Source organism: Nasonia vitripennis, chromosome 2 (genome assembly GCF_009193385.2).
Source record: "Nasonia vitripennis strain AsymCx chromosome 2, Nvit_psr_1.1, whole genome shotgun sequence".
NCBI lineage: Eukaryota > Metazoa > Arthropoda > Insecta > Hymenoptera > Pteromalidae > Nasonia > Nasonia vitripennis.
Window position 1 is genome coordinate 9,470,309 of NC_045758.1, and position 22,148 is coordinate 9,492,456.

Below are 22,148 nucleotides of genomic sequence, written 5' to 3' on the forward strand. Positions count from 1 at the left end.
TTTAGTAGGTGACGCTTTGGGATTAAGAAATTTCGGGTGGATGTGTAGGATTGGGTGAAAAAGAGATCACCTTTTTCGTATTTACTCAAAAAAACGGCTAGCCCATTAACCGCACACTAGCCAATAAATAAATTTCGAAGCCGATTGCGTTACTCTCTCTCTCTCTCTCTCTTCCCGCAGCAGTTTCCCCATAAAATCCCTTCTCTCCACACCCTCCGACTCGAAAATCCGATTACCGCACGCAGCAGCTCGACTCTATCCCGCAGCCGCAAGCTGCGAGCGCATCCTGCCTCAAACATTTTCCGCCGACGCAAACAGAATTGCCGGCGTCGCTGAATAAATAGCCGACTTCGCGCGCCGGCGTAACCCCCCCCCCCCCACCCCTTAACACATACACACACGCGAGCGAGTTTCATTGCCCGAAAGTAGATCGAGGCTCATAAAAATCGCTTGACGTCAATGTGCGTGTGCTTCAGCTGCAAGCTCGCGCCCTCTCCCAGCGATTGCTTTATTTGCGCATGAAAAAAGCTCGCGGAATTACTTCGGCCCCGTTGCTCCGCGTTATTTTTTCACCATACCCCGCCACCGCGACTCGAGGCGGCCAAATAAGCGGTCCGACGCTTGTGGGATTGGCAAGAGACAGAGAGAAAAGGAAGAGAAAATGAGAGGATCGGAGAATTGAAAAAAAGGGGGGACTGGCCGTCGAGGCGTGAATACAGTGACGAGAAAAGCTCGCTTGTGCGAGTGCGACCCAATTGGTGCGCGCACAGGAGAGTCGCGTCGCCTTTCGTCGACGATGACCCTCTTTTTTCGCCGCTGCTGCTGCTGCTACTACTACTGGCGCTGTTGCTTCACGCTCGGGAACTCGCTTTTCAATGCGCTCGCTTTTTCTGTGCTGAAACAATTGTTTTCGAGAGTGATGGATATATATATTTGCGAAGCAGGCACCTTACAATGCTCTATGCCGTTGTATAGCCGTGTGTGTAATTAGACGAGCGATCGGCTTTTTTTTTCTTTGCCAGAGAGAGTAGGCTGTGTTTTCTTCTCGAGGAGGTTAATTTTCCGCTGCGGAGGCGTTATTTTCTTTCTCATACAAGCTGTACGCCTGAAAGCACTCTGGAGATCTCGAAATTGAACGTTAGGTTTATAGAACGCTGCGTTGTAATGAGCGTGCAGCGGAAAATTGCTGCATGCTTTTTTATAAAGTTTAGCCGGGGATCAGTGCGGAGAAAGTGAAAAAGTGCTTTAATTTATTTCGCAAACTTTGATCGCGCGCTCACGCTTCGCTAAACTGTGCGTTGCCCTGCGTTGGGATCAGAATTTTTTAATTAACGTTTCTGTGTACTTGAAAAGGTTGCTCTAGTTTAAGTGCTTCTTTCATACTATTTTTCTCGCTCGTACATTTAATATCGCTCTCTCTCCCCCCCTCTCTCTCTCTCTCTCTCTCTCTCTCCGCGTGTACTAGATAAACAGCTGCGCTGAGAACTTTTTTCTCTGTAGCTTGTACAGATTAATAAAGGATTTTTTCAATAGTCTGTCATTCTGAAATAGTCGGTATAACTTTGCTACGTATATTATGCAACGGCTTCTCATCGCGATTCTAGGAATTTTATTTAAGCTCGCTGTTACAATTCTACGACTAAATCGGAACCCTGAAAAAAATACACTCGTACCGGGAAAACTCCAAAATTAGGTTGTTTGCCGAGTTAGTTTACTCAACCATTAGTTGCGAGACACACAAGGTTTCCCAGTGGGTCTAAGACATCGAGTATCTACAGTTATAAGTGGCAGATATCCTCGTGTGGGAAAATCGATTCTCTCGTTCGTCGAATGATTTACTCGTCGCCAATCATAAATTCGCTGCATTCATTTCATTAAAAGAGAGCCATTATTCGCTTTCAACATTATCTGGTACAGGAGAACACTAGGATTTCCCGCGGTGGTCACTATACCGAAATCACACAAAGAGTATATATACGAGCCACGTTAAATTTCAAGAGATCAGCCATTTAGCCATAATCTCCTCTCCTCCCAAATCTCGCTCCATCCCTTTATACATCCACACCACGCGTGTACGCATTCTCACTCTGGACTCGACGAGCGTGTTTAATTAACATCTTCGTCACATATACCGACGCGTCGGACTACGGCCTCGTAAAACGACGAGTCAGACGGTTCGGATCGTTAAATCAAAGTCTAGCCGAGCACATCATACAGTCGGCCAGACGAGCTTTGCTCGTGGCGCGCAGTTCAAATATTAGCATAGAATTAAATCGTAGAAGGATAAGCGCGCGCGAGCTTTTTTTCCTATAGCCAACGACAGCAGATTTAGGGTCGCGCAGCGTGTCCGGACGGTTCGTTAATTTTTCGAAAGGCGCTTTATTGTCGTGCGCTGATGGTGGGAGAGTAGTAGAGAGACGACGACGACGGGATTGAATTAAGAATGAATCAGTAGAAGGGAATCGCTTAAATCGAGCCGAGCGGAAATGTCAGATTCGCTGAGGTGAGCTTTCGGTCTTGTCATTGATTCGCTTTTTTGTGCTTGACTTTTGGGTTAGCCATAATTACGAGGTGGAATAGAGTGAAATCCGAGTGACTTTGATTTTAATTTGGATGAGCCGGTGTTTGACTTTCATTGATGGAATATAGAGAAATGAATCGAGTGAGCTTCTTTATCATTTATTGTTTATTCATGAACTTTGTGAGAATGTTGGAATATAACGTGAATCTTACTATAAAACTACACCAAAAGAATACGTATTCATCCTTCTTCGCACCATATTTCATTCGAACATATTTTTGTATAAGAACACAAAAAAAGCTTATTCTGTATAAGCATTATACATTAGGATATCAATCATCTCTCCGCGAGCATTACGCAGAGATAAATCCTACGAATAATACGCCATTAGGTGCATTCGTGACGAAGCACCACTTGTATCACCCCGCACATTTAAGCTGAAATTCGAGTAGCTATACACGCGCATGTACTTTGTCAGAAAATTACGAAAAAAGCACAATACAACTCGCTGCTCGACTTTTCCGCACATAATAATAATAACAGTAACAATAATCAAGCCAGTATAAAGTGGGACATGCAAATCACAGTCGACGCTCGCGACGATCAATACATTATCCAAAGCACACACGTCGTCGTTCAGCCAACAACAATAACAACAACAACGCTTCTGCTGACTCACAACAGCTCAATCGAGCTATTCACCAATAATAAAACATGCTTCCGCGTATTTTCCCTCCTCGAAAGCTCTCTTCAGCGTACACCTGACACGACGGCTCGAATTCAGCATCGTGTACACGAGCATACGCCTAGACGCTTCGAATAACGCGCCTTCTATCCCTTCGGTTACATCAGCTGGTATGAGATATACACTCGCGGGAAGGGTGCAACAGGTGCAGCTCCTGAGGAACAGCCGACGCTGTATACACGCACAAACACTTTTTTTTATATTATTACTCGGGGTAGGATAAGACTCCATCATGCTAATGAGTTGCCGTGAGAGCGAAGCGTCCTCTTTGGCTTTTGCATAAAATACGTTGCGTAATGCGCTCGGAGGTAAGAGGGTTATATTTTTTAAACTTACGCAATTCCCCGCTACGAGCTTAATGCACTGTATACAACCGCTGCGTCAGTCATGCAGTGTACGCGTGCGTTATCTTATTCTTGTTTCCTTTATTTGCAAAAAATTATCGCAGTAGTGCAGCCATCCGTCAACTTTACTTTGAATTTTCCGAATGCAATATTCGAGTACAGCTGCCTCGGCAAAGCCAAAAGTTGAATAACACAGGCAACTCCATCATCATATAACTGCGCCGGGAATAAACATCGTGCAAGTTCTCTCTCGACGCAAACGCGCCTTTGAAAAATATATAGGCCAGAGACCGAGGCTAAAACTCGAACAAACCGAAGCCCTTCGCTGAAAAACAAACGCAGGCATCGCACTTACGCGCGCGAATTCATTCCAGAGCTTCAACTTTCTCAAGTCGCGCGCGGTATATAAACGTTTCTATTTGTCTTGTCGGGCGGATAGACTGACAGTTGGCTCGTAAGATCTCCGCCTCCGTGTAGTTTCCTCCTGCGAGCGCGAATAATGAAAGGAGAATCTAAAAAAGCTGCATCATGATCTGTCAGTGGTACGACGGGCTTCGCGTTAGACGCGCCTACTATTCATCGCTTTTTAGAGCAGCTGTCTCGCGAGCGCGCGGGAAACTTTGTCCATTTGCATGGAAATTTGATTTTTGTGGCGATGAGTTTATACAACACAGCTCAGCGCGCGGTGATGCGTAATCGAAAAGTTGTTCAGTTTTATCTGATTTTCATTTGAATTTCGACGCCGATGTGGTGTGTTATTCCACAGCTATATCCTATACTCACGATAAATTACCACTTCCGTACAAGCGAACAACAAACGCTACTCAGATCCACGTATACACCTTCGAGTCGTAAAGAAAGCCGTACTCGAATAGCCAGACGTCCGTCCATTTGTGTATACACTGGGAGAACCGTCGCGGAAACCATTTTTCGAGAAGAATCGAGCTTGCGAGAGCGAGAAAAAAGGCGAAGAAAGCATCGGAGCGGGATCTCCGGAGGAAAAATAGAAAGAAACGCCGAGAGTACGCCGGGGAAATCCTGATTGAGAAAATATCGATGAAATCGAGAGGCGAGAATATAAGAGAGAAAGTGAAAATTGAGAGTATAGCGACAGCAGCTAGTATATATACGAGTGTGCGTGTGGGGGATAGTTGCGCGCAAGGGCCAAGATGCTGATATAAAAGGGGACGCGGAGTGTAAGTTAGAGGCGGAAAATAATGCGGGCGAGAAAATGAGAGGTCATGGGACGGGCGAATGGAAATTCAATTCAACCGGAGTCGCGAAGACCGAGGAAGCGGCGATATATCTGACGATACAGAGTGGGAGAGGCATTTATTCAAATGAATGCGGTATATCGGGAGAAAATGATGCCAATTTTTCGGTATTTATCCGCTCCTCTCTCCCTCTCAATTCCGTTTTCCTCTCGCGTCGAGTCGTGAATATTTTATCTCGGAAGCAGCTCTCACCGACTCGTTAATTGAATATTTCAAGCTGTAGACTATAATATGAGAAGCGCATTATCAGTCGTGCTAATGAGTCCCATAAAACATGCGGCGCAGCTAATAGAGAGATAAAGCTCATGAGCGCGAAAGCGCCGTATATAGATTGAAGCGTCGTGGTCAATAGTCGAGCGGGCAGATATAGAAGAAAACGCGACGTATAGCGTATACATACATATATAGCATCGTCGAACGGAAGCTTCGGGTCGGCGAGAGGGAGGGAGGCAATATCGTGTGCCGTGGACGCGCGTCGCCAGACACACACGGGAGGTTACACGTGTAAAGCGATACACATCCCGTCGCGCACCGCAGGATTGACGAACGAGCTGCTGCTGCAACGCCCGAGGGAGTAAAGGGAAAGAGTATTATATACGTGTACGACACACCCTATTATTAGTATTTGCTCTTTCTTATATCGCGCGGCTTATTACATTACAACCGAGAGACTGAGTGAGCCTCATCTTCCGCGTTGCAAGTTTTGGCGGCGCTCTCTCGGCGTAATTAAATTTGTAACTCAATTTGCAAGTTGATTGCCATCGCCGCCCGGCGAATTTAACGCTTGATCTGTCGCGCGACGGAGAGCTCGCTCGTTTACGCATAGCTGTGTTAGGGCGTGTTCTCGGCTTCTTTTTTTATACGTTGCTCCGCTTATGCCGTATACCGAAAGAGCGAGTCTCAGAGAGCTTTTGTCGGTGCAGTGCGCGATATGCGTGTGGAATACGATCGTATTTTTGCGGTTCGTGCGTGGGTGTATGTGTATTAATATGTTGAAGGATAGCGCTTCTTTCACATGGTGTTTATGATATGTTTTGAATTTGAAGTGATTTGGGATTAAAAATTGCGCTATCATATTTATCATTATTCGAAGCTCGATTTTCATTCGGACATACCATATACGAACGTTAATGATACAGCATCTTCTCAACAGGTTGCTTTTAATTAACAACTGTTGCTCTTACTGCGAACATTCGCTCGATAAGTACAACCTCGCTTGATTAAATCATGCCAATTATTGCAAATTTGGTACACTTTCAAGAGCAATATTAAATTTGAACAAATTTCCTTCTCTTCATATTGTATAACCAAAGTATATAATAAATTTTGCATAGCGCGCCGGAACTTTATGCGGCAAATGACGATCAGTGTTTCGAGCCTCATGCATACATTACTGATATCAAAACTCGTTGAAAGCGTTTAAATATTCAACGTTCAGCTTATTAAAAGGCAAAATACTCGATATTCAAGCGAGAATTTCCATTAATATCGCATACTCGAATCTGAACTCGGAGCTTATACGTAAACACGCCTGTTGAGAAATACGTGCACGAGCACGGCTTTATATTTTAAGCATTTTGCTATTAAGGGAAAAACCCCACACCCAGGTAATGCAATAAACCTTTCGCCCGCTCACCGTTTCGAGACGCGCCGGCCCCGGTCCGCGGATTAGGATGTGTCCAGATGTGCAATAAAATGCTTCCGGACCCTTTTTTTTATATGCAGGCGAAATATGCATCTAAGCTGCAGCCCTCTGCGGACTGTAGCCCTCAGTTCAGCCCTAGCACTCGACGAGGAAAGACCTCTGTCTCTCGAGTCTGCTCTGCGCCAATATTTTTCCTACAACTTGTATTCTTTTTTCTATAATAAATACTGATATTTTTACTCTAAAATTGATTGAGTTTATTTTGCTTGATAAATTCAATAACGCTAACCGAATGAATTGCGCACAACAACAACAACAATAACAATAGCAATGATGCCAATACGGAGAGAGCATTTCGTCGAATATCAAGTATAATACAAGCAGATAAAACGAACGCTTGATATGCGCGAGCGCAACGTCGTATAATACGCGCATAGAATCGTCTCGTTAAGACCGCCGACTGACGCTCGACACGCTCTCATTGATTTTCCCGCATATACATATCCTTTGCACCGCCACCTTTCGCAGTCGCGATGCACATGCGGCGCAGCTGCGAGCCGCCTTTCCTTACGCCGAGCGAATTCCACAAGCGAGCAAGCATTACGGCCCGCGATGATCGACACGCACGTGTGCGCATGCATCAAGCTGTCTTGTTACGTATAACACATGTGGCGGCAGAAACCGCACTATGAAATTCGTGTAATTTTTGAGCTCGTAGTCGCTCGATTCTCCGCCTTCTTTATCGAGAGAGTCTTTTAGCGTAAGAGGCGACGCTTTGAGCGCATCAGCGACGCTTTTAGGAGGTCGCATTTTGTCTTTCATCTATATATCAAGTCCGCATCTCTCGGCTGCGCAAAGTGCAAGAGAGCAAGAGAGCAAGAGGAGGACGTCCGGTGCAAGAAGCTCGCGTTCGAGAGAAAAGTGGGAGCAGTGCATCGCGCAAGCGGTAATGGAATTATACCGCTAGTGCACGACGACGCCGTCAGTGTGACATTAATAGCGACAGTTCGATTTCGCGGCTTTCCACCTCATTGCTGCGCATCTCGGGAGCAAATCGCTGAAAGTTCTTCGCCTCTCCTTTCCAGAGGCGACCCTAGGAATATTCTTTTCATCGACGTAATAACGTGATACTCGGAAAAACAGAGTCGCTCGTCGCAAAAAAAAATCTCTCGTTTCTCGGTACTCCACTCCGATCACCGTCCATACATTTTAAAATTAGATCTCTTCCCGCGCTTCGCTCTTGCACTTTTTTTTCAAAAACTCGTTTACGTAGTCGACGATCGCACATTGTGCGCGACGACCCCATGCGATGAAACACTATCAGCCGCGCGCACAGAAGGCTATATGGGCTCACGCGCGCGCACGTTATTCGATAACGCGATTCCGGGAATCGACCGTATCTCCGATTCAATTCCATCTGTCATTACTTTATTTTCATTTAATCTCGTCGCGCTGCGTGTATCGCGATTTCAACCCGTCGCCGTCACCGCCGACGCGGAGACGACTTTACGAGCGAGCGCGCGGATAAAGAGCTTTAACGGTTCTCCCTCTCTCTCTCTCGCTCTCTTTTTCACGATAAAGAGCATCAGCTCTCATCGCGAAAGGCCGTAAAGTCGGAAACGAGAGAGAGAGAGAGAGAGAGAGAGAGAGAGAGAGAGAGAGAGAGAGAGAGAGAGAGAGAGAGAGAAGACGCGATCATTAAGAATTTTAGGTCAGCGAATCGGCGCGTATTACGAGAATGATTTTACGTGCAGGGCGCAGAACTGCATTGTTGATTTTACGAGTGAGATGATCACGAGGGTGAGGGGGAGACAGATACATAAAATGTGATAGACAGGTTGTGTACAGTGGGATATGCGCGTGTGCGTGAATTATTTAAACTAGGTCGGAGGCGTTGTGCAGCGCTAACTCTCTTTTGTAGAGGTGGATGGTCCTTTGATGGGGATGTTATAAAAATTTTCTAGATTTATCGTTCCCGCGCTGATGATCGATCTTGTGGTTTGGAATTGATGATTTCGCGCTTTTCGAATCGCAATTCGTGTACGCTTCGAATGCAGAACTTCGAGTAAAAGCTTCCGCCGATGTCCGACTTAACCCGGCAGTTATCTACTTATGCATTTCCCAGAGGTCTTTCAGCAGTACGAAGGGGCATTCATTTATCGAATCTTCAATTATACCTGCACAGATCACAGCTATACTCCAATTTCCCTCAGCCCAGAGAAACTTGCGTGATCCCCTGCGTAAATAAACCAGAGGCCTTTAAAACGACCAGCCAGATATCCATCAGCAATCACACCGCGATACGATCCCTATCTTCACGAGCCGACACGCAATGAAAACTCGCGAGCTCACTCATCGAAGCGAGCCGATAATAATATATACATATATCCTAGTCGCATAAAAGAGCTTGAACATGTGCACACAGCCGACGGGGCTTGAAACGTCAAATCAACGCGTCGCACTAATTGCGAAGAGTGACGGTATACAATACGCCTCGAAATCATCATCCGCGATGCTGATTAAAGCTTTTGGCTCAATTAGCAAGGCGGAACCAATCGCATGAAAGACAGAGATAAATACTGCGCTGTGCATCTGGCGCGGAGGCGAATTGATAAATCGATACGGAATATACCCGAGGCGCATTAACCTCTTGCAGCCTTACGACCGGTTGCTTTCTATATCGGCGAAAGTCTGAAATATGCCAAGATGCGGCGGCTTGTGCGTTTTTACAAGCTCGACGTGAATTTATCGACGTAGAGCCCTAGTAGAACTGTTCTCTAGTGATCGCTAGTTCACGCCAAGTACTAAAGTCAAGATTTTGTCAGTCCACGTATTCGGGAGTCGGGCCCCTTTATGATTGACTTACAATTATTTAAACAGACTCTTGAAAATAATTAACAAGCTCATACGCAACCATGCATTTTGTGTTTTGACCAAATTTTTCCATTTCAACCCGCACAGAAATAAGTATTTCGCAAAGTGGGTGACTTTTGAAAAAAATGCGTTATGACATTTTTCGAAAATGAAATGATTATTCAGAATTTTTTACTCTCGCGTATAATATCATCATTCGGTGCGCCTAAGGATATATCTCGAAGTGATACGTAATAGTTTCCAGCGAGGATTCTAAAAAGCTGACTTTTATATCTCGACTGTAAAATATGAGGCAAAAGAGTATGGACTCGAGATACTCTTCGCGCAGCTGCCGTAAAAACTTTATGGAATATAGATCCATAAGCCATTACATATGAAAGCCGAAATTATAAACGCTGAATTATTATGCATTTAATGCCGAGATAACCGTACATTCAACGTCAACCGCGTCTACGTACATATTATTGTGCCTTGTAATATCTTCACGGGAAAGCTTGCGCGCAAAGTGCATAAATCGCGGCTAGCGCGACAAATGAATAAATGCGACTTTTACGTTACTCTCCGGCTTTTTACGAGAGCCTCGCGCAAGCGCGACCGCAAAAAGAGCTGCTGCGAACACCGGACGCGACTATTTTCGCATCAGGCGCTCGTAAATGACGTTTTATCTCGGGCGGAGCCGTGAGATGCGTTCGCGCTGAAATGAAAAAGCTCCGCCTCGTTGTATCGGCTTGCGATGAAAGCAGCGCCGGAGGAAGAGAAAAATATAAAAAAAACAGCGAGAGACCGGAAACGCGTGACAAATCGAGCGGCTTAGATTTGCCCCCTTCCGGCTGTCTCTCTCTCTCTCTCTCTCTCTCTCTCTCTCTCTCTCTCTCTCTCTCTCTCTCTCTCTCGTTTGATTTTTGACAGTTTCGAGCTTTTGCATCGATTCGCGCGTAAGGTTTGCGAACGTTTGCGTGCTCGACTTCTGATAACGCGGAAATCTCTTTCTTCGCCGACTGTGTGACTGACAGCTCGCGGTGACATGACTGGGGGAAATCGAACCGTGCGGGAGAGCGTGACGCAGTTGTGCTCGCGGCTTTTAGCTCGGTGCACTTTCCTGCTCGCGGGAACTTTCTTTTAATGATTTCAGCGAATGTTTTATGTTAAGTTCGTTTGATGGATTTCCGGATGACCGAAAACTTTGTGTTGCATTCATTTCGAATATTAATACAGTTACTGATGAATTTGAAAATATCTCACTTGTGATGTTCACGATGGAATTCAAGAAATGAATTAAACCCGTGATTTTGTTGTATTTTTTAGGTGCGGAATGAATCAAGGCATCATGGCACAGGTGAGCAGTTCATAATGTACTTTTCATTTATAATTTTATGCTGCGGAATTTTACCGACTATTCTTTGGCATCAAAATTAATACGATGTACCACAGTAAAAAGCATTTTGGCGAATCGGCCAAAATTGAAATTCTTCATAAATTTTGGAGCATTCAGAATATTCATCGCAAATCGACTTTTATGCGGCTCAGACACTCTCAAAAGGATGAATCTCATCTCTCTCACCCAATTTTGAAATAATGCGCTTTGACGAGGAAAAAATCGATGGCGCCATTATTCAAAGTGCATCATAAACAACAATTTCGCCGCGAAGGATGAATGACTCGTTATTTAATGTTGCGCTCGTATACGCGCTGCTTTATACGCTCATGCTAGTTTTTCTTGCTAAAATGACATTTATGGACACATATTTCAGCGTGAAAATGTTCGCGCTTGCTTCGGCCCTCCAGACGTGCAGCGTAACTAAGTGATTGAGGGTTGTAATCGTAAACTTTCAATGCGGCCAGCGAGGATATGCTGCAACAGCAGAGCGCGAGTAATGGAAAAAACTTTTGATTGTTCATTACTCATACCTGAGCGGAATACCAGAAAGGCTTCTGCTTAGCCAAGATTAAGTATAGCGAATGCAATCGATTCATATACTCGTACGGATAAATAGTTTTCTTTCATCTATCTACAGAGCGAGTAAACAAGTGTAACAAAAAGGGGAAACTTTATGCTTCACGCACGAACTGTTGCCTTTTACACCGCAGTTATCCGGTATGTACTCGCGATGTTACAAGCTTTGAAAGGCTGTGCGCAATCTTCGCTGAATATTAGTAGTTACACAAGAAAAATTAATAAACAACTTTTAGCACCATTAAGTTTCAAAGCCGCGTACTTCGAGCAACATTTTCCTAACGATAAGAGCTGCAATAATGTCAACACCCGCGCGGAACGAACGGATTTCCTGATTTCCGTTGCGCCATAAATCAACACACCAGTGGGAGTACATAGAGCATAAGAATACGTTATTAAGGACGGATAAAATAACAGCCTTTTTCCGAAGCAGAAAATACTACGTCTCTAACGAGCACAATTCACTGCTTTAGACGCGAGCTCTGCACTGGTCATACACGCGGTGCAGTGGTTATCATTACAAACGAGGCAATATAGTTCAAAAGAAATAGTAGGCTATTTGCGTGTGTGAAAGCTCGAAGCGAACGATCATCGAGTGCAGATGTTATGTATACGTCCACCGCATGCACTTTGCAGTCATACTTCTTTATTTTAACATTTATATTTTCCGATCGATCGCACTTTCGGCGTGCAACACCGCGAATAATCCAATTAGCGAACAATCCCCTCTTTTCTCGAGTTCCTCAAACGGTATATACCTCGACGCAGAAATTAGCTCTCCGCCACGACGTCCTTTAGAGAAAGCGACCCTCCGGTCGAATCAAAGTCTTGCAATCAAATAAAGAAAGCGCGCGCGCGTGTGTGTGTGGTCCGGAACCGCCACACGCGAGTATTCCCTCCAATCACGCAAAACATAGTAAACCCAATCAAGTCGCATATATGTCGCTCTCGCTCCTTGAAAGGCCCCGCGAGCGAGCGCCAGTTGGCGCATGCAAGAAACCACAACAAGCAGCTTTGAGCCATCAGAGACACGCATGTGCACACAGCCTCCAGTATTAATTAGCTACGCTTGGCTCGTCGTTTTCATCGGGATCACGGATGCGAATCCTCTCTCTGCGGCTACTTTCGAATCGATGCTCGGCCGCGGGTGGGTGCTCGACTAGCTGCTGTGAGAGCTGATATCTGCGAGTTCCTCGTGCGCTTCGCGGCGCAGACGCTATTCCGATTATGTGGAGTGCTCGCGCTCGTTTCGTATATGGCTGGTATATCTATGCGAGGGAGGGACGCATTTTGTGCGACTGATTGGCCGCAAGAGAGAGAGAGAGAGAGAGAGAGAGAGAGAGAGAGAGAGAGAGAGAGAGAGAGAGAGCTCGGTGCAGTTCTCAGGGTCGAAGGCGGCTGTTTCAAGATCGCGTCCCGCGTAAATCATCGCGGTTTTTGGCAAATCGACTGACTTAATGGCTCGTAAATTTCGAGGACGTCGATATTGTGTCTTTTCTCCTCCTCGTGGCATTTTAAATTTCATCCATTAATTCCGGAAATTCGTCTCGTTATTTCAATTTATCGCGGCGATATTTTACCGATAATTTAATTTCCGATGCAGCCGCGTTGACTATATATTATATTATAGATTTCGATTAATCGCAGCAATTAGTCAGCGCGTAAATGACGTAGCGAAATAAGAGGATAATTTCCAAATCACCGTCGAACATCTCGAGAGAAAACGAAACGATTTTGCTGTTGCCCCGACAAATGAGAACAAAATAGAGCGTATCCGTGGAAGCAGCGCATTTCACATGCCGCGTATCTCCTATCAGCAAACATCATCTATCCGCTGCGCCCAGGGAAGAATCACTGCCTATACACACACACACACACACACACACACATACACACACACACACTAAACGAGCCGAGGGGAGGAAACAATACGCGTGTACGCATCCAAGGGAGCTAAGAAGGGGCGTGTGTACAGCTGGTGCCCGAATAGGAAAAAAGAACGCATAGCGCGTATACACGATACAAGCATCGATAAAATCGATTCGGCGCCTGGACGAGGGCTGTATACAGTCTCAGGAAATGGGTCAAGTTTGTCAGTCTCAGAGAAGTTTGTCTGACCGACGGAAGTTTCTTCACCCCCCTACACGCACTCGCAGGCCATTGCGCGTGATGAATTCCGTATTATCCTTTTTAGCGAAGAAAAAGAAAGCAGCAGCCGTGTGCCGTTCGCGTATGGGGTCGTAAAACGCTGCCGTGGAAACTTCCGTCGGTGAGATAAGCGCCTCGTTTTTTTACTCTGATCGAGTGCCAGCTGCTGCAGTCGAACTTTTCCTCTTAAATTTCCAACGTTCCTCCGCGCGCTGTTCTATACGGGCCATCGACTGGGGAGAGAAAGTTGGCTTCGCGTGTGTGTTTCAGAGCGTCGGGGAACGGCTTGTATGCAGAACCGATTCGACCTTCTTCCGCGCTGTTTAATTAAAGGGAGACGCAAAGTTTTACAAATCTCTGTGTAAGACTTTTTTTGAGTAGACTACAAATTCCGCCAAATTTTTTCCACTCGAGTCGCTATTATTTCGCGAGAAAAGCGAACACTTCGCACCTAGCGCAATCTTCGCGGAGAGCAGAGCTCTCGTGAAAAAGAAGAGCTGCGTGCACCTGTGCTTATGATTTGCATATTTCCTGATTAAACCCTCGCTCGAGAAAAGAGAAGCGCGCGCGATATTTTTTTCGAAAAAAACTTGAAACAGCCCGTTTAATTTAATTACACACGCGGAAGTCGCAAGGAGATGGATACGCGCGAGTATATTCGGACGAGTCATATACGAGGAGAGACAGAGAAGAAAAGAGCCGAGTGAAGAGAAAGACTCGTCAAGTATAAAAAAAAGGTACAGCGAGGAAAGGAAAAAATTCGTCGTCGTTTCGGGCGACGAGTAGGCCACTTTGAGTCGCGCAATAAAACCGACAGCGCGAGTGAGCTATCTCTACTCTCGCTCTCTCTCTTCTTTTTTCTCCGCGGGGACGAGCTTTTGTCGCCCTCGCCGCCCTCCAAATTATACTCCCTCTCTCTGTACGTATCTCGCGCTTATACACAGCCGAGAAAGGAGCTTTCGTCTATTTTTTGTTTAAAGCGCCAGTTCCGGCTTCGCTATACGTATCTCCACATATTTCAGTAGTAACGGTCGGTGTCTGGTAAGACCATCTCAGCGGCAGTCTCATCGATAAGTTTTCCAGGAAATCCCTTCGGCGATATAATTTTATCAACGAATGCCCTTGCGTGCGAAATACTCTCAATAAGTTTCTTTCTCTCAAGCGCAGCTCCCGCGAAAAAGGCTGTGTGCTCTCAAATCGCGAACGATATTTCTTCGTTCCTCCGAGTCTTAACGAACGATTTCTCTTCGTCCTACAGCCGCCAGGGCGCTAGTTTCTAGTTCTCTCGCTGGAATCTGCATAAGCCGGAGTAGCTGCTGCGGTGACAAATGTGACGGATGGATTATTCTTTCACTCTTCTTCGGTTGTACATATACACTGTCGATTTATTATTCGAGCGATGTACGCGGATAAGAGTAGAGCTAGTCGCTCGAAACATATACTGTGGAATTTACTAGGGTTTCTTTGAAAAAGCAAAACAGTAGCGTCTTATTCAGGGCATAAAGTAGAGCGAAACGCCGGCGCAGGTGAGCTCGGCTAACCAGCGAGCTTTGAATGTTTAACGAAGCAAAGAAACTGCGAAGATTGTCGCTGGCAAGTTTGTAAAGAGCTTAATTAATTAGTCCAGAGGACGAGGAATAGCCTTGCGTGCCTCTATATAGAGAGGATCTATACAGCTGCTTTATTTACAGCCCATATATCTGGGAATTCTCGCTTACATTCTTCGGGAGAACGAGCTAATAAACAAGAATCCTTCCCCGTTATACGACTTTCAATATTATATAGGTTTCGGCTCTCACTCTCACGCGGGCGCGAACTTCTGGGGGGTCGACGCCGGGCTTTTTATGGCTAATGTTACCGGCTTACGTGTTAACGACGAAGCATCAGAGCTGTTTGTAACCACGATCGAGGCTTTATCAGCAGGATAACGCTCGTTATTTTCCCCCTCGCATACGCACAATGCGCGAGCGACGAGTCAACAATCGACGACAGTATACCGGTGAAAAATTCACAATAACGTGTATACATTATATCGCACACTGATGAACAGTCGCTCGATTATCTCGCGTTCGCTCATTATCCATTTCGGCATTGAATCGCGCAGTAAACAATGCTCGCGGAGAATTGAAACGTCGGAATTTTGCCGCAGAGTCGTCGGGACGCAATAATAGAAGCAGCAGCGCTGGTAGCGCAGTATCGGTAAACAGGATCCGAGGACACAATGGAAACTATATATACAGCGAATACTTGGTCCCGAAATTGCACACGTCCTTTCGCGTAACGCGGCATTAAATCTTCCCGCTGCGTCTTCGAACTCCGGCCGTGTAGACTTCTTGAATTTGGTATACACCTACTATCCTTTCTCGGGGGTATACGGCGCATTCATCATCTTGAACGAGTGCATGCCTTTTAGGCTCATTTTCCTCTTTTCTCCGTATAATACAGAGCTACGTAATTTGCCAGCCCCGTCATTCGGACACACGATAATTGAGTTTCCTTTTGAAAAATCTAAAACGCGCATAGCGCAAAGTAGGAAATTAGCTGTCCAACTCGTTCTACTTTATACTATTCGTCGAGTACATCCCGCACACGCGAAGTATGATATAACTACGTTATACATAGGTGGTTTTAATCAAACGCGCGAATTATTACGCTAACCGTATTAGAGCGAGGGAGTTCATATCGCGCTGCGGTTATCGAATAAGCAGCGAGCAAAGTCCTGATTTTGCAAATTCTGCGAATGTCTTTGTCGCGCGTATGGTGGGAGCTAACTTGGATGCGGTGTATATAGTAGCAAACATGTGGTCGACACGAGTCACAGACTCTCTGGCACTTTGAAACACACTTGTAACTACGCCGACCGCAAATTCGGTTACAAAGCATGCCGCGTGTATATATTGCAGGCCCCGACGAGTCGCGTGCGTTATCAAAGTGTAACGATTTCGACGCTATTTCGTTTATATATAATCCTGCGATGAAGGAGCGATATGCCATTTTCCTGTGCAGAAAAGCATCGGCAATCATTCCGCAGTGATGAACCTCGACGTCTCCATATATACTCCCCCAAAAAGAACCGCAGAGATTCCCATTCCCGGCAATAAAACTCGAATATTCCCCAATATTAACGAGCGTATACGTCGGCTGCAAGCTTTCGCGGTGGGTTCTGGCTCGTTCTTTTTTCCCTCTCGGATCACTCGTTCATCTTCATCCTCATCTTTTTCGTCAATTTCCCGGCGAGAGAGAGAGAGAGAGAGACCCTGGCCGAGTCACACACAGTATATTCAGCGTCAAGGACGTCGCGATCCAGTAATCTCATATATATATATATATATATATATATATATATCGAGGCCAACTCCCCGCGGAGTTGGCGCGTTAACTGGCAAAAGCTATGCGCGAGGTAGAGAGAGAGAGAGAGAGAGAGAGAGAGAGAGAGAGAGAGAGAGAGAGAGAGAGATAGAGAGGGATCGCCGCGTATGATTTCGCCTGATGGTTGCCAAGTTACTCGCGAGAGATAGACAGAGCAAGAGAGAGAGAGAGAGAGAGAGAGAGAGAGAGAGAGAGATGAGACGAGCGTCTGAAATCCATATGCGCGCGTATGTCGTCGTGTTACTGTTGCTCGACGTCGTTATGGCTCTTGGGATATATTCTCTGCATTGGCGTGTCGTCGATGATGCCGGACTACGCTACGGAACGTGTTATAGATACGCGCGGTCGTGTGAGGCATCAACTCGCGCGGATAACACACGCGTCGCGCGGCGACTTATGCGATTGTATATCGCGTAGTTCGTTGTAGACGAATTTGACGCGATGATTGAGAGATATACCCCTTTATTTTAAAAAATATCTGTGGCAACCGATACAACGTAAGATTTACACGGACTGATAATAGCAGGGGTAATCCTCTAACTATGTCACCGACATAGCTGACACTGACAATTACAGAATAATACCCCAGCATGTACCCAAGCAGTTGTAGCATGAGCGGCCCACCCAGACAGCAGGTCTATAACAAGACTGTTTTGGCATTGCCGCCACACTCCTGTATATACACCGAGCGTGCAGATTCTGATGAGGAAAGTCGGTAAGCGCCTATGCGCCACTTATGCCTCTTTCATGAAACTATTCGCTACGCTTGGGACACTGCTGAATAATGACTATTGAGTAAGTTATACAATTTAAATGCTCAAGAGTCTGATTTAATCGCGGCGAATGTACATGGTCTAGATATCAAAGTGTTAACAATACTTCGTCCGTGCTGCACATGGATTTCCGCATTACCGCTTCAAAAATGTAAAATACTCGTAAAAGTCCAAACCGAATTAACCACGTATACAAACTTCAAAGACTAATTATTCACTTCCATCCGAAATTCCTTCCATCAGTGAGACAGAGTCGCGCGTCGATATCGGCTGCTCTCGAATACCCGCACATAGTCCCACGTAGTTCACCCGTTCACTCGCGTCCCTTCGGCTATTCTTTCTCTTCGACAGCAACAACAACCAAGCCGGCGTGGAACTTTTCTCATTATCGCGCTATCGCGGCTCGGTCGCGTACAGGGCGGATTCCCGCGGCGAAGTCAATTCGATCAAGACACACTCGCACACGTTTGCTTGCTCGTGGGCTTTGCTGGTTGGCGCATAAGTACAAAGAGAGAGAGAGAGAGAGAGAGAGAGAGAGAGAGAGAGAGAGAGAGAGAGAGAAAGAGAGTAGTTGTAAGCCTTGCCGAACACGCGAAATTGCCTGCGGCGAGCTCCGAGCTTTGTTCGCGCAAATATCTTTATCGCACGAGCTCATCCCTTGGCTGGATGATTAAATTTTCGGCTCGGCTTTTCCCGTTTGACGAGGTGTTCGAGCGTCGAGGACTAGATTCGAGATTGAATTGAATTCTTTGACTCGAATGATTCTGACTTGTCACGGGCAGGATTCATTATGACGAGTATGTTTTAGAGACGGCGACGCGATTCTTTTCATGATAGCAGAGCCGAGATATGCGCAGATTTATGGTCGTAACCTAGTTTTATGCCACGAGTGCATGTATAGTTTCGTTCGCCCAGTGCGAAATAGCTATCCGTAAGAGACGCGTGTAACGTCGAGTGTTTTAAAGTTTCAGAGACCTTTTTCCCTCAGCACCTTTCTCGCGTCGAATCCGAAAGGTCGAGCGTTTGTCTTCGCCGGGAGGAAAAATGAGACCATTTAAAAGTCACATTTGGAGAATTAATGAGTTGAATTTTGTAAAGTTTAATTCGGACGAGTAATTGGCCAGCTATACCGTATTTCTTTTTGCTCCGTACGCAACTATAAACTGTATAGTTTGGTCTTTTGCGAGTAATTGCTTCTGTATTTAAACTTCGAGATTGTATTACTTTCGGATTAAGGTAGTTATCGCAAGAATCTTAATTAATAAAAAAAGAGTTTATTATAGTGTCAAAAAACTAATCCGTAGTTAACAATTAAGGAAGAGCATAACGAACTGTTTTTGCTATCTCTTGCGAAGTGCCTGCTCTGAGCATGTCGAATTCGCAGTTATGCGTATACGAACTTGCTTGCGCATTACGGCGACAGGTGCAGTGACAACTTGTCGCAGTCTCAACTTGGGCGCATAACTTCAAGCTGTGTCACGTTATATTTTGCTGGCTGAATTCTCACCGGAGCGATGATACATTCAGATGATTCCAAAATAAAATTTGTTATTATTTTGTACTGCTGATACAACTTCCTTTAGACCGGAATCAAATAATGAAAACACTGTATACTTCCATCCGCAAACAATTAACACACTTTTCAGTGTTATTTTTTTCGTAATAAGTGGAAGCTAAAATCGCGAGTAATTCATCCTTAAGACCAAGTCTTCTTGAGTTCTATCTGCACAAATTAAATTTGCTCCGAGAACTAATCGAATTGTGTCGGATTGTTGTTGGTTCGCTCGTCTGCCAAGCTCTATAACGGCAAGCTAGAAAGCAATGGCCTCTGCACGTTGAAAGTTGATTTATCCGATGAATCTAACCCAGCTCAAGGCGAGCAACTTAGAGTTCGTAGCTTCCAGAGCAAATAAAACGACGCAGTGTAGAAGGAAATTGTCAGAACGAGAAGTTTGCAAGTTGAGAAGAAAGTAACGATGTTCCTTTTTCGCACAAGTGCTGTGTCGCACATCTGTATAAACTAGAGTATATAGGGTAATTTATCATCGCAGAAAAAAAATTTGTTCACGCAGTTGAAGAGACCGCGACAATGAAACTGCGATAAAACGCGAAATCATGTAAAGAAAAACAGGAAAATTTATTATATAAAGGAAAGCGATAGAAGTGTCGAGGACCTTGTTTTGTTCTTCGAGTCAGCAGCGCAGTTTCACGCTGAGACACTCGTTTCCCTCTCTCACAGTCGCGTTTTCTTTTCTCGGGATCTGTTCTATTCTCGTTACTGTATTAGTCTTCTTTTCTTTGTCAACCTTCGCGCGTTAACTCTTCGGCAAAGTCTCGCTAGATTTTTTCGCATTAAAGGCACGACGTCAACCGGTCGATTTCAACATAATAGAACAGCGTGGATTGGCTTTTCTCATTTAATTGTATTAATTAAGAGGCCGATGGAGAAAAAGAGAGAGAAATAAAGAGAGAGAGAGAGAGAGAGAGAGAGAGAGAGAGAGAGAGAGAGCGGAATACGGAAAGCCAAATGGATCTATAAAAGGTCCGCGAGAAACAAGCGCAGGAGATGATGGAAAATGACGATGAAGGGAGAAAATACGATGCTGCGTAAAAGAGGAGGTGATACGCATAGTAAACGAGCGGAAAAAATGAAGTTCGCTGATGCATACCCGGAGAAAGTCCATTTTGTCGCGGTGAAGGTACAAAAAATAATGCTTCATTCACACACGTACAAGAGTAACGAAGCTTTGATCGTAATCGTCAGTATGTAGAAATTCAAGCACAAATTCCGGATCGCCCGGTTGTGCCAAGCGCTGACAAATGGCAGAGTAGTCAGCAACAGGAACAAAACACAATCATAATCACGAAGGGAGAGAGAGAGAGAGAGAGAGGGAGAGAGAGAGCAGTTGGCAGACACGGAATGGCAAACGAGCGTTCCGTGTGTTTCCGTGTGTACGAGCCTGACGTAAACAAATATTTCCATCAACGGTGATTTGATCGACTAATGCGACAGCCCATGAATAATGCACGTCTGACGTTTGCTTGGTTCCGGCATATTCGGACGCTACTGCTATTTCGCGAAATAGATGAAAGGAGTGAATACGTTATAGACGAGACGAGAGAAATCCACGGGGATGGAAAGAGTTGCTTTGTATACATACAATGTATACCGCTTCGCATTATTTTATTCTAGGATAAAATCGCACAGACGGGGTGACAAATTTGCATTTGTTCTACTGACCTACTAAGTTGATTAAAATAATTGGAATATTTTCCAGGACGAAATGTTCTTATACATATTATTTTCAACCAAGTTTATAGCGATCTTTTGACTGTGTATCCATTTTCTTTGATCGAAGTGCGATTCACAGCTATAACTTTGAAATTTGATCGCCAGCAGTACTTATATTTAGCACGTACACAGATCACCTTTCCTGACAGTAGTAATCTCGAAACTTCCATGGTGCAACGGAATAACGATACAAGAAAATTACGATCGGAATAACTCTTGTTGCAAATACATCGTATAGTATTAAAGTTTAAGAAAGAATAATAATTTTAAAATCTCTAGGATATAGTGACTTGAATCAATTTAAAGATGATTTCTGATTTTAACGAGATGATAAAAAAGGAACAGCTCTTTCATAATTTGATTAAAAAGAAAAATGTTATTTTGCAATCTTGAACCGCAACCACAAAGCGCAAGGAGAACTGATAAACGCTTTCAATATATAAAGAATTTTAATAAAAATTCTCTAAGCTTTTCCAATTAGTTTAGGGTCGCTTTTTTCGCAGGCCAGCAGAAAAAGCTCGAAATTAAAACCTGACCACAGAGGGAACGGACTCAAGAATAATAATGATCAAACAACTACACCGCACTGCCGCACAATATGCTATAAACCTTCTGCTCGCCAAAAGAAGCGAGAGAAAAAAGTGCTAACGGGTTTCAAGATAACGTATAAAAAATAAATTTTGTTTCGAAATGGTGAAACTTATTTTTCTTGATATGATTAGATTAGATTTATTTCACGATCGCAAAGCGTCCTCTATATAACATACGGGCGAAAGCAAACCCTGAATATTTCAAATCGAGATTTCGGATATTGGATAGATATTGCCAATATTCATGATTTTTCTTTGACACAGCACCAAATTCGCTTTTTCAAATTTTTACAGAGAGCTTTTGTCAGAAAGAGAAGACCTTTATTAAGTTTTCTCGGTATCCACCCACATACTTCCCCAAAAATTCCAGCAATAATGAAATGCCTCGTATAAACTAAAATTGATGCGTGTGCGAGGTTCGGTTGTCATTGCTACTGAGATAGGAAAAGAGGTATACGTGCCGTTGGCTCGTTAGCAGTCGGAAATTAGAATCGCCAAGCTGGGCTTTGAAAGATGAGCCCCATTCGCCGTCGTGACCATGTCACTCGCATCACCCTTGATAACAAAGTGCTTGGATTGCAAGCGGCTTCTGCTGCTGCAACAGCCTTCATCTGATTTC

At 44.8% G+C, this 22,148-nt stretch overlaps 1 protein-coding gene across 1 annotated transcript in view; it reads left to right on the top strand.

Moving 5' to 3' along the window:
* LOC100116106 (somatostatin receptor type 2) overlaps positions 1 to 22,148 on the top strand; it is an 87,167-nt gene that overhangs the window by 40,519 nt on the left and 24,500 nt on the right. Inside the window, exon 3 of the mRNA XM_031922804.2 lies at positions 10,709 to 10,739. The gene's annotated coding sequence lies outside the window, so the exon portion shown is untranslated. The remainder of the gene's footprint in view (positions 1 to 10,708; positions 10,740 to 22,148) is intronic.